Source organism: Lolium rigidum, chromosome 3 (genome assembly GCF_022539505.1).
Source record: "Lolium rigidum isolate FL_2022 chromosome 3, APGP_CSIRO_Lrig_0.1, whole genome shotgun sequence".
NCBI classification, from domain to species: Eukaryota; Viridiplantae; Streptophyta; class Magnoliopsida; order Poales; family Poaceae; genus Lolium; species Lolium rigidum.
The window spans coordinates 248,553,113-248,563,814 of record NC_061510.1 but is presented as its reverse complement, the minus strand read 5'-3'; positions in this window follow the sequence as shown (position 1 = coordinate 248,563,814).

Here is a 10,702-nt window from a genome sequence, read left to right as displayed (position 1 = left end):
GGGCTCGGCGTCCTCGGAGTCATGCTGCTAGTGGAAGCCTTGTATCTTCAATTGCTCATCCACCTCCTCCTTAGTGCGCGACCATGGTTTCCTGTCAATGCCGAACAAATGCGGCTGCGGCAAAAGGATTTCCCTCTCTTCCACTGTCGGCAAACAATATTCTATAGACAATCTTATCTAAACTAGAGTCGGTTGTAATAAATTGATGACTCTTCATAGCAGCAATATCGAGCCTCATAGGAGTTATTTTTACATCATTAGGGTCAAGAGGAAGCTCTAAATATGCTAAAACGCGCGAAGCAATAATTCCTCCAAATATAGGCCCCTTGTTAGACAAGCGGCGAGCAACAAGAGCACCAAGATGATAAGGCGTGTCCCCGAGTGAGTGCAGCAATTAAGAAACCAAGGTGATAGCTAGATATGTTACTAGTGTTCTCCCTACCAAGAATGCTAGTACCAATGTAATAAGCAAAATACTTAATGGCGGGGAGTTGAATGTTTCTTATCTTGCCACGCTGAATGGTGCGACAATCATCATTGGTGATCCCTCGATAGAGCTCCAGCAATTCCTTGGGGTTGTCCTCGATCTTCCTCGCTGTACCTACAGGGGCAATACCCAATGCAGCACAAATTTTTTCCAACTTCATAGTAATAGGCTTACCATAGATCTTAAATCCTACGGTCGGGCGAAAGTGCTTATTGTTGAATTTGAAGCTCTCCACAAAGATTTTAGTGAGCGTATAGTATTGCTCACTCTCATCTCCCACATAGGTGGTTAAACCTACCTTACCGACGAGGGTCAAGAAATCATCCAACAACCCTGCATTACTCAAAAAGTCATAACATGGGAAGGATGCAGCATTAGGGACTCCATTGTCCTCTTCGGGTGCGAAGCTTGGTGCGATGAGGTCCTCATTATAGGATTGCCTGAATCGAGTGGATGACCTTGAGGGCCTCCCCGTGCTTGTTGTCTCTCTTTCAAACACTTCTCCAAAGTTACAATTATCCATCTTCCTTTTCTGAAATTTTTCAACAAACATTATAAAATTTGATTTGGTGACATATAATTGAGGGAAACTACCATAGGAACTTGCTAGAGTACTAATCATGCATCAAAACTAGTTTCTACCACTTAGAACAAGCATGCAAGCTCACTAAACATGTTACCTACAGCAGCAAAATATTCAAGATATACTCCACCAAACAAAATTCTACTTGGATAATCGAAGGAGTCACATACCGGAGAGCAAATGTGCCAAATTTCAGACAGAAATCTGGGCTGAGCAAAGAGATCGAGAAATCTGGAGCTCTTGAGCAAAAACGCGAGTAAGGGGAACCTGGTGCGAGTTTTTTCGGGAGAGAGAAGAGAGTGGGAGGAAAAGATGATGTAGTGGGGCAAAGAGGGGCCCACACACCAGGGTGGCGCGCCCCCCTTGCTGGCCGCGCCGGCCTGTGGGGTGCCACCCGGGGTGCCCTACTGGTCATCCCCAGGTGTTCCCGAGTGCCTCGTCGAAAAATAGGACCAATGGTATAATTTTTGTGAATTTTTGAAAACTTTGAAAAATGCACTTTTCTGGGTGTCAAAATTATTATTACTGGGCAGGAAAATTTTTGAAATCTCTAATTAACTAAAGAACTTTGCAAAAACAAAAGTGCTACAGCAAGTAGATCAAGTGGAGGGAGAAAGAGATGTTGTTTAGCTCTTCTATGCATATAAAATGAATTTGTTAACAAGGTTGATCAAGTCTTGCCACCAAATAAATTTTACATAGCATATGAAGAATTAAACCTCAAATCAATCATGTTACCTTGTATTGTATTGATATGGATCCAATCACAAGAGTTTGGTATTCTTCTTTAGGCTCATATATTGGACAATCAATAGTTCCCACTTTGATAGTTCTCACATTAGAAATTGTATTAAGTCCACATGCTTTCTCAATCCTCTTGGGAAAATAAACGGTATGCTCCTTGTCATCGACATTGAAAGTAACTTTTCCTTTATTGCAATCAATAACAGCCCCTGCGGTGTTAAGAAAAGGTCTCCCAAGAATAATAGACATATTATCATCTTCGGGCATTTCCAACACAACAAAATCAGTTAATATCAAGCAATTATTAGTAACTTGAACAGGAACATCCTCACATATACCAACGGGAATAGCAGTAGATTTATCAGCCATTTGCAAAGATATATCAGTCGGTATCAACTTATCTAAATAAAGTCTCTTATAAAGAGAGAAAGGCATAACACTAACACCCGCTCCCAAATCACATAGAGCAGTTCTAACATAATTATTCTTAATGGAACAAGGAATAGTCGGAATACCTGGGTCGCCAAGCTTCTTTGGAACCTTACCATTAAAAGAGTAATTAGCAAGCATAGTGGAAATCTCCTCATTAGGAATTTTCCTTTTGTTAGACACAATATCTTTCATATACTTTGAATAAGGAGGCAATTTAATAGCATCAGTCAAAGGTATTTGCAGGAATAAAGGTTTCATCCAATCACATAATTTGTTATAGTGTTCTTCTTCCTTTGATTTTAGTTTCTTAGCAGGAAAAGGCATTTGCTTTTGAACCCAAGGTTCCCTTTCACTACCATGTTTCTTAGCAATAAAATCTTCTTTAGTATACTTCTTATTTTTAGCATGCTTTTCAGGTTCTTCTTCAACCTCTTCTTTATCGGAAGCATCATTCTTATCATTATCTTTATCATGTTCATTACCACTTTCAGTTTCAGCATCGAAATAGAAATACTATTAGGATCACTAACGGGCTCGGAAGGATTCTACAACGGTTTTATGTTTCTTTTTCTTTTCTTAGATGGAGCACTAGTTTCAGTTCGTTGAGAATCTTGTTCAACTCTTTTGGGATGCCCTTTAGGATATAGAGGATCCTGGGTAGAAACACCGCCTCTAGTTGTTACTTCATAAGCATGCTTTTCTTTAGAATTATCTTTTAACAAGTCATTTTGCACTTTAGTGAGTTGATCAATTTGAGTTTGAACCATTTGAAAATGTTTAACAAGCATCTTAACATCATTGGAGGTTCTCTCCACAATACCATGCAATTCACCAATAGCTCGAGAATTTTCCATTAAATGATTTTCTACTCTCATATTAAAATTACTTTGCTTAACAATATAATTATCAAACTCATCTAAGCATTGAGCAGGAGGTTTTGAATATGGAATATCTTCTCTAGTAAAGCGTTCAAGAGAGTGTACCTCAATCATGGATGAAGGGGGAGTGGTCTTACATGAATCTTCTATGGGAGGTAGATTCTTCACATCTTCAGATTTAATACCCTTCTCTTTAAGAGATTTCTTGGCTTCCCTCATATCTTCATCATTTAATTTAATCATACCCCTCTTCTTCAGTATTGGTGTCGGGGTTGGTTCAGGTGTAGACCAATCATCATGATTCCGGCCTATTCTCGCCAATAATTCTTCGAGCATCGTCCGGAGTTCTTTTCCGAAAACCCAACCAGCACAACTATCCAGGTATGCCCTAGACTCAATGGTTAGTACACTATAAAATATATCAAGTAAATCATGCTTTTCCAAATCATGGTCAGGCCGAGCTCTAATGAGAGAGCAAAATCTAGCCCAAGCCTCAGGCAATTTCTCTCCATCTTCCTGATCAAAATTATAAATTCTATGCAAAGCAATATGTTGAGCACTAGCAGGAAAGTATTTCCGGAAGAAAACATCAAGCAATTCTTTTGGACTATTAATAGAATCAGGTGGCAAACTATTATACCAAGTTTTAGCATCATCCTTTAATGAGAAAGGGAAAATTTTAGCAACGAAATAAGTACGCTTCTTAACATCATCAGAAAATAAGCTACTAAGAGTAGATAGCTCAATCATGTGTTCTACAACACTTTCTTTTTCAGTACCACAAAAAGGTGTTTTCTCCACAATAGATATATGAGACAAATCAAGAGAAAAATCATAATCTTTATCCTTAATGTTTATAGGAGATGTGGCAAATTTAGGATCAGGAGACAATTTATATCTAACGAGTATGTTGTGCAAGCAACTTTTTAATTTTTCTTGCATCAGTAGTAGCATTGCATTTATCAATAAAATCATCATCAAGTTCTACATAATCCTCATCAAGATCATCACTAGAGTATTCAACAGACTCAGGTGAATTAACAGGTGTAGCAGCATTTTCAGGAGTTTCAGTACTTTCAATTTGTCTAGACCTAGCAATCGTAGCATCTAGAAAAGATCCCAATGAACCACTATCATCAAGCACAGCAGAAGCATCATCAATCTTATAAGAATTTTCAGATCTAGCAGAAGTACCAGCATGTGAAGCATGTGGTGGTGAAACGAGTTTATCAATCACGGACGGTGAATCAAGAGCGACGAGAGGTACTCGAGTTGTACCTTTTCTTGTAGTGGATGGTAATATGGCGACTTTAGGATCGCGAGGTTTACCCATGATGGAGAATTTGCAGCGAACAATATCAATCCAAGTGAACTTCCAAATAAAGCTATGCTCCCCGGCAACGGCGCCGAGAAAATAGTCTTGATGACCCACAAGTATAGGGGATCGCAACGGTCTTCGCGGGAAGTAAAACCCAATTTATTGATTCGACACAAGGGGAGACAAAGAATACTTGAAAGCCTTAACAGCGGAGTTGTCAATTCAGCTGCACTGGAAACGAGACTTGCTCGCAAGAGTTTATCGAGTAGTAACAGTTTTATAGCGATAGCGGTAGTAAAGTAACAGCAGCAGAGTAACAAAGACATCAGTAGTGATTATAGTAAACAACAGGATTAAAATACTGTAGGCACAGGGATGGATGACGGGCGTTGCATGGATGAGAGAAACTCATGTAACAATCAAAGCAAGGCATTTGCAGATAATAATAAAACGGTATCCAAGCACTAATCAATCAATAGGCATGTGTTCCATATTTAGTCGTACGTGCTCGCAATGAGAAACTTGCACAACATCTTTTGTCCTACCAGCCGGTGGCAGCCGGGCCTCTAGGGAATCTACTGGAAATTAAGGCACTCCTTTTAATAGAGCACCGGAGCAAAGCATTAACACTCCGTGAACACATGTGATCCTCATATCACCGCCTTCCCCCTCGGTTGTCCCAATTTCTGTCACTTTGGGGCCTTAGGTTCCGGACAGCAATACGTGTATACAACTTGCAGGTAAGATCATAAAGCAATGAATATCATAATGAATTGATAACATGTTCAGATCTGAGATCATGGCACTCGGGCCCTAGTGACAAGCATTAAGCATAACAAGTTGCAACAATATCATAAAAGTACCAATTACGGACACTACGCACTATGCCCTAACAATCTTATGCTATTACATGACCAATCTCATCCAATCCCTACCATCCCCTTTAGCCTACAGCGGGGGAATTACTCACACATGGATGGGGGAAACATGGCTAGTCGATGGAGAGGCGTCGGTGATGATGATGGCGATGATCTCCTCCAATTCCCCGTCCCGGCGGAGTGCCAGAACGGAGTTTCTGGTCCCGAGACGGAGTTTCACGACGGTGGCGGCGTACTGGAAGGTTTCTGGCGATTTCCGACTTCTCTCCGTGCGTTTTTAGGTCGAAGGCAATAAGTAGTCCGAAGGAGGGCATCGGGGGCCAGCCGAGGCCGCCACACACTAGGGCCGCGCGGGCCCCTCCTGGGCCGCGCCGGCCTAGTGTGTGGGGCCCTCGGGCCCCCACCTGGCTCGCCCTTCTGGCTCCGCCAATATTTAGGGAAAATAGGACCTTCTGCATAAATTCTGAGGATTTTCCTGAAAGTTGGATTTCTGCACAAAAACGAGACACCAGAACAGTTCTGCTGAAAACAGCGTTTGTCCGTGTTAGTTGCATCCAAAATACACAAATTAGAGGCAAAACAATAGCAAAAGTGTTCGGGAAAGTAGATACGTTTTGGACGTATCAAGGAGGAAGAAGATCTGAAGGTTTTGGAGCTCAAGAATGGAGTATGAGAGAGGGAGAAATATCTTGAGCTTTTGCACTGGTCACCTTGCCTCTTCAAGGAAGAAGAAGGGGCTTATATAGTACTCCCGATAAAAGAGTAGTTTGAGAAGTCAGAGTTGAGGCACCCGGCATAGGACCCGACACGTACCAGATTTTTCGCTATACCACCCGGCATGCCGGGCCACATACCGGGCTGCCCGGCAGCAGCACCCAGTATGCCGGGCTGTCTGCCGGGTTACCCGGCAGCAGCACTCGGCATGCCGGGCTGTGTGCCGAGTTGCCTGGAGCTGCAGTTCTTCCTCCCGAACCCTATGCCATGGTTCCCAACTTTGCTCAAATGGAAAGTTTCTCGGAACAACTATACCTCTCAACATTATTTGGTGTGAATATTATGTGGTAGGATGTGTATATGTGGCTTTGCCAACATCCCTTTAAGCTCATCGAGACCGCCCCTCTTAGTAGAGCGGTGGTTCTTATAGAATCAAATATAACCAATAGAGAAAAGAGCCAAAACACCGTCACTTCTTGAGAACATCAATTGGGGGGTTTCTCACCATCTTGCAACCTCGTATGCAGACTAAAACCCTTCTCACCACCTTGCAACCTCATATGTGGACTAAAACATGTGTATACACTTATAGAAACCATTAGTCCACACAATAGCTCCGGTGTCATTGTTAACCAAAATAATGGTTAAGGGTAAAATACCCTTACAATCTCCCCTTTTTGGTTAACAATGACAAACCAAGCTAGAGTGATACAAAGATATTACGATGAACTTTAAACAAAATTTTCCATATAAGATATTAGGCAAGCTCCCCCATAATGTATGCACTTGGAGAATTTGCGTTTGAATGCAAAGTGCAACAATAGAGTATATGAGAAGCTCCCCCAATATCTTTAGGGAACAAGCATGGCATAGACAAGATAAAGCTAGGATATCTAAGTCATAGAGATATAGCATAGCATAGATAGCATAGATAGATATCCAAGATACATTGCATAATACATACTTGTCCATCACACAAAGTAAAGCATATTGTTCCAACTAAAGATAGCAAATAGTAGCACAAGCCAATAAGAATCAAATGAAATAGCAATGCTTGTGCATACGGAGAACCCCGGCAAGGAACCCGTAAACCTAAGACTCTACTCCCTTCTCCCCCTTTGGCATCGGAACACCAAAAAGGGATACATAGTGAGATGGGTATTAGCGCATCCCAAGGAGAGAACAGTTGCGTCCACGAACAAGGCGATGACTAGGACTACTCGGAAGTCTCCTCCTCTTCTTCAATGCCACCTCCACTATATCCGGCAAACATGGCATCATCAAGGGATGTCATGCGATAGTTGAAGTGGGCAATAGGGGCCATCTCAGGGGGATCTTCGGGCATCTCAATCCCACGAGCACTGAAGTCCTCTCGAATGAGATCACGGTTGCTTTGAGCCAACCGAAGAGCATTGGAGTTCACATCATAGGACTGCTTGCACATAGTGAAGAGAGTCTTGAAGAACTTGGCATCCCCCCTTCTTGGGCTTCACAGAGCTGGAGCTAGAGGCCACCAAAGGCTCATGACGTCGCTTGATGACTGGCTCCGAAGATGCTGCAGCTGGGCGCATAGACAGGACCTCTGTAGTGTTGCGACGGAGAGGCAACTCAATGAGGGCATGCCGCTCACAACGCCCTACCAACGTAGTGGCAGGAACGACCGTACGAAGCAAACGCTGCACATAAGCAAAATAGTTGGGAGACATCCTTTTCTCCACTGCCCTGTTCAGCTCATTATAGATATAGTCTGGCACATCAATCTTCGGCTGGTGACCCGGGTGAGTATAAAACATGAGATTCTTGGCATACTGACGGCAAGCCTGAAAGTCACCCACCTTGCTGACAATAGTGAACCGGTAAATCCTGGCCATGGTGTTCTAGAAGTAGTACATAGCAGTAATCTGAGGAATCGGAGGAGATGGAACAGTTGAGGGGTAGCAGAAGGCAATAGAGGCATCATGCAAAGATCCTTCACTATGAATGCGAAATCCGTCGCGCAGATCTCCTGTGTACCCAAGGGAAGTCTGAAACTGGTCATAGTCAATAGTGAATTGATCTCTGCCCGACATCCAAGTAATGTGCCTCTGTGTTGTGTTGTGGAAGTAGGTTGTGCAGAAAAGCTGGCTGACAAACTCCGGCAGATAATCTTCCTCAAGAGTGACAAGCGGCCACAGGTTCATCTTCTTTAAAGCAATATCGACATACTTGAAGTCATCATTCTTGTGCATATCATGAAATGCAACATTAAGACGTATGGGCTTCACAGAAGATTCTGGCTGAATCGGCTCATAAAACCTTTCCCACATGACAAATTGGGCTTTTGTCCAAAAGCGTATGTCGTCTGTGAATGGTGGGTCATCAGTCACATATGAGTTATCCTGCCGCGGGTTGGTCCAAATGGACAGCTCACACGTCTTCAGATCAACATTGGGAACATAGTTGGGATCATGACGCTCAACTGCTTCAGTAAAATCATCATAGTCGTCAACATCCTCAGATTCCCCGGAACTAGGAGTTGGATGTTTCATTCTTTTGGCCTTGAACTTGGTACGGGTACCACCCCGGCTGCCATCAGCCTCAACCATGTGGTCTTTGCCCCGACGGGATTTCGGAGGAACAAAGTCCAAGTCAGTCGCTGTAATATCCCAGGTTTAGTGATGATCGAGGGGTAGAACTTAGAAAGGGATGTGCATTGCATCATAAAATCTGGGGAAATTTCGCGCTTTTAAAAGAAAACTGCATCGAAGGGGGGGACAAGTTTCTCTCTCGACACCTTACAGGGTTAGGGTTTCGAGAGTGCGATAGACTTGGACCTCAAAGAACTCAACTAGGGTTTTCGAGAAGAGAGGGGAACATTGCATCTCAATTTAAGTTGCATGATTGAATTCAAATAAGTTATGTTTGAATTTCAAAATTCAAACATCAATTGAAAATATCATAATTCAAATTCATTAAAACAAATAGATAAGCAAACATATAAAAGAATATCACATATATTTAAAGCTCATTAGAGAAACTTGAGCTTTATTGATTATCACACAATTTACATTGTCAATTACAATATTCCAAATGAATTATGAATATTACAACACTTTACATAAATTACAAGAAATGAAAAGGGAAAATAAAAATTACAAAGATGTTCACATAACTAAACTACTAGCTAGAATTCTTCATGAATTCTTGATCATCAAAGAGATGAAGATCATCTTGATCATCTTCTTTGATCCCTGTAATCAAAAACAACACAAGGAAATGAAAATTAGGCCCACTTGGCAGATTAGTGAAAATAAAGGTTAATTGGTGGATAATATCAAGCCTGTCGAGAGAGCCAAGCCAGGGACCAAGTCCCAACCCGTGAAACACACATGCAGCTCACAAGGAGAGATGCATGCTCTCCACACACACAGCCAGGGGAGGAGAACCCAGCACAGACCTTGCTGTCGACCACATGAGTGAAGAGAGGGGCAGTATAAATACTTTTCACAACAAACCCTAGCAGCCCCATCGACAGAAGCTTCACCAGAGTAAGAACACAAGAACAGGAAGAACACATAACCAACAAACCATCCAGAAACAGTTCCACCAAGAACTGCTCACTGTTGATCAAGCCACCATGCATGGAGTAGATCAAGCACAAGCTAGCCAGGAGGAGCAGGGCAAGCAAACAAACCATCCAGAGGCAATCCTCTACACCAACACCTTTGTCTAGGAGCTGGAGTGAGGTATAACCAGAGAATCATGAGCAAGCTTTGTTTTGCTCATAAAGAAGCATATGCATCAATCACAGAAGTAAAAATGGGTAGAAACCCTGTTTGTATCATCACTTGGCTGTTAGCCATTTGGTGCAAGCAAACATGGGAGAGGATAGCAGGAAATTATCCAAGGGAACACTGGTTTTTTCCACACAGTGACACAACCAAGGAAATCCAGCAAGGATTTGATCTTATTTAGCCAACCAAAGTCACCTAGCACCTAACAGCTAGCTACACCATCAGATATGCAGAAATACATATTTCTGCAAGTATTTCTCAACATCATAAGCTACTGGCAGTCAAGTATGATCACCCAGTAAGCATTTATCCATTCACAGCAAGCCACCAGAGGTGGGAGCTACCAAAACAAAAAAGTATTGCTGTTGAGGCCGCGTCAACCACACAATCATCCAAACCACCAAGTCATGCACACTTATCATTACCCATAGGGTTCAGAGTGAGCTAGGGTCCCCAACAAAGGGTTGGCATCCCTCTAGCTCAAGTAAATCAATCTATATGATCATCACTGCTAAGCAGTTCACCTCATTTATCCATTTAATAAATCAGGACTATGCAGATAAATGAGACAGACAAATAAAGCATGCATCAGGAACTTGCATATGATCCAATGGATCACTGCAAGCATCAGCAGGTGCTGGAACAAGCAAGAGCATGCATCAGCACAAGCTTTGGTGTCACACAGACACCATGAGAAGCACAAGTAAAGCACCAAACCATAGGTCATTAGACAACCACCAAGCATCTGATAATCATATGATCATCAGGGCTTGGCAGAGCATGCAAGGGCATGCTAGAGTCAGTCCTAGCAGCAACCCATGGACCAGTTAATGAAATAGCCACAGTTAAGCAACAATTGTATCACATATAATCATACAAACAGATTTATAATTGT